The 3182-nt window shown below is 37.2% G+C and overlaps 1 pseudogene; it reads right to left on the bottom strand.

Moving 5' to 3' along the window:
* Window positions 1–3182, bottom strand: part of LOC109822093 — a 17726-nt pseudogene that overhangs the window by 7555 nt on the left and 6989 nt on the right.

Raw genomic sequence — 3182 nt, 5'->3', positions numbered from 1 at the left:
CTTCAGTCAACAATTAGAAACCAAAAAAATATCTATATAAGAATGTACAAGCATTCAAAAGTCATTTACACTTAAATGCTTAATTCCAAACCCTATTAGATATTACTAATTAAATCTAAAACTAGGAAAACCCTCTACCACACAATTCCTATTCTAATTTCAAGCCTAATTACAACCACGTATTCCTTAGTGCTTGGTGATAGCAATAGTGACGTCAATTTCCACTATCACTATTAAAAAAACTAACAAAGCCCATCCTTCTTTCTCCCATCCTTCTTATCTTGAACCTAACAGCACCTCTTCAACTTCTTCTCTTCAACTTCTTTTTAGTGACCAAATGTTCCTCTTCAACTCATATTCTTCGTTGTCACTCTCTCTAAATTCAAATGTTAGCGAATAGTTGTCAAGTTGATCTGACCATCATCGAGTACCAAATAGCAGATCTGGCTTCTTTGTGGATTCTGAAGACGCCTTAGTCTAAGAATCTAGGGATCGAGGAGATTGGATTTGGGTTATTAGGTTCAATTTGGGTTATTTGGTCTGAAAATTTAAACCTGATTGCCAAATTAACCCCACTTTTGGCTTTATTAGGCTCTCACGTGGGCTAAAATGTTAACCAAATTTGTCCATGCCGTTTGGGTGCATATCCACACACCCAATATGTAACAAACACGGGTACAGGACCTTCCCCGACACAGGGTAACACAGTCTACGACTCAAGTGTAACTTCAACAAGTTGATTTTAGCAGTGGTTTGAGCCAAACGATATGTTACACTCAGTGGGTCCTACGGCTTGAACGCGCCAATAGGCCTGCAAGCCCAAGGCACGACAAATGGTATCAGAGTAGTTGATAGCCGAAAGTATGGAGCTAAGTGCTACACCGCGTGAGCGTAGTGAAGCCACCTCTAGAGTCCACATCGCCTGGCGATACTGGGATGTGCCAATTGTCATGTCGCGAAGAGGAAGTTGCCTTTGTAAAGTGGGGTGATGTGATGCCCCAAGTGTGAATAGTCCCACATTAGGAAATGAATAAAATTTTTAGTGGCTTAAATAGGTAAGCCTAAGACTCAAGTATAAAATAGGCTAGTCGATTTTGGCAATGGTTTGAGCCAAACAACGCGTTACACTCAGTGGGTCTCACAGCTTGTACGCGCCAACAGGTCTGAGGCGTGACAACACTATGCTAACAACACTATTCAGGTGCTTGGCAAATGATTTTTTATTGACAGATATTATTCGTCTATATTCCTTACTCGGTTACTCATTATTACGACAATGAGAAGGCATGGATATTTTTTGGGATATTTCTTTCCGTTGCCATGTGTTTTTGGAATCAGACCATATAAACTGAAGCTCTTAAGCTTTTATAGTTGTAGATCTGCACTGGATTTTGGAAATTCAACTTAAAATTTCGCTACCTTTCTTTCCAATAAGATAGTTTGAGCCTCGACAGATTGCTGGCGATTAGAATGCTTGAAGAATTTCTCCCACAGAAGTATAGTATTCCTTAAAAAAAATAACACTTGTTCAACTTAAGTATATTAGATCTGCTAGGTTCTAGGTCATTGTCCTATGTCTGAATCCTTTAATATCCTAAGAATGAAACATATACACCAAAGTAAAGTGTTCTGCTAGTTAAGGAGGAAAATGTACACTGAAAATAAAAGGAAGAGACATTTTAATTTTAAAGGACAGATCTGTAGATTTGCTAAGAGGATATAGTATATACATACTAGAGAGAAGGTGGGGAGGGTGAGCGAAAGAGGGGGAAGGAGGGAGGGAGGGGGGCAAGGGAGAGACTTCCATTTATTAGTTGAATATACCTGCAGCTATTTCGCCACCAGGCCCAGCAATTTGTAAACCTGACCCTTCTTTGCCATCTTTATCTGCCTGACCTGATTTTTCCTTCATTGATTTCAAGCTACCTCCTATCTGTTGTGATCCAGGCTGAGGACTTGTTGCCTAATGAACAATCAAAAATAGTATTGGTAAAAATTGCCAGGTACCAGAAAATTGCAAAACAAAGTAAAAATTAATTTATCCTACAAAATAAAACTATATACAAGAAAGAAGTAAAAATCACTTCATCCTAGAAAATAAAACTAAAAGCTCACTCTATTTAAAATGGCCTGCTCAGCCTCATTTGCCTTCTTGGATGATCGAGTTTTTACTTCTTCTTCACGACGCTGCCTTTCCACTCTGGTAAGAGGATTAAGGACAGTCACATGTGATACAGATAGAACTAACATTTCAGATTGCACTTTTATAAATTATGGGCATGACTGGAACTGTGAACATAGCAACAATGTTGAATGTGGAAACTGTACTTATCATAACATAATAAAAATGATCCAACCTGGTCATTAATAGAGGTAAGACACTCAAACATAATATTGGTTCATGGTACCAGCTCCACTAAAGTCCAGATCCAGTTGAGAACACATTTTTGGCAGATTAATAGCAAAATAACTAAGAAAACTGCTCTGCCTTAAACCATAGTGTAAGATGGAGTTTGGTACAGTGACAAATACTTTAAAATGGTCCATTAGAATAATTATTGTTTCCCTATTTCCTTCCTACTCTTCTTATCTGACTTGTACCCTTATCAAGATGTGATTGCAGCTTTTACAATAATCCAATATCTTTTCTCACACGCTCAATAAGCTCATGCATTCCAGTAGATAGTTTGGTCGCTATAAGCCTATGCTGATCCTTATCTTTCCGTGCACAATCTACTCACTTACTATAAATTACTTTGTTGCCTTTTCTAATGCATAACATGTTTGATCCTCCATGGTAAATACATACAAGTGCTTCTTCCTATATGACCATGTTATCTTTATTAAGCTCCGCTAATGATGGCATGTTATTATTGCTTGCATCATCTAGTCCTCTTTGTACATCTACATCTTTTCGCTGGCCTCGTGCTCCGTATATCCCTTCTTTATGCAAAAACAAAAAAAACTTATCTTTCTTCTTCAATTTACTCTTAGTTAAGTATAAAACAGCTTCTCAAATGATTAAATGAACCGTTCTCTATTAATATCAAAATAATAATCACTTTTTTTTAGAAATAGAAGGAAAAAACATACTGTAATGACTTTGTTCATATCTGGATATACAATAAAACAACAAAATATATCTAGGAACCATGTGGGTAGCAGTTTCAACAATAAGACAA

This window comes from Asparagus officinalis, chromosome 8, assembly GCF_001876935.1.
Source record: "Asparagus officinalis chromosome 8, Aspof.V1, whole genome shotgun sequence".
Taxonomy (NCBI): domain Eukaryota; kingdom Viridiplantae; phylum Streptophyta; class Magnoliopsida; order Asparagales; family Asparagaceae; genus Asparagus; species Asparagus officinalis.
The sequence above is the reverse complement of the archived record's forward strand: the minus strand, read 5'-3'. Positions and strand labels throughout refer to the sequence as shown.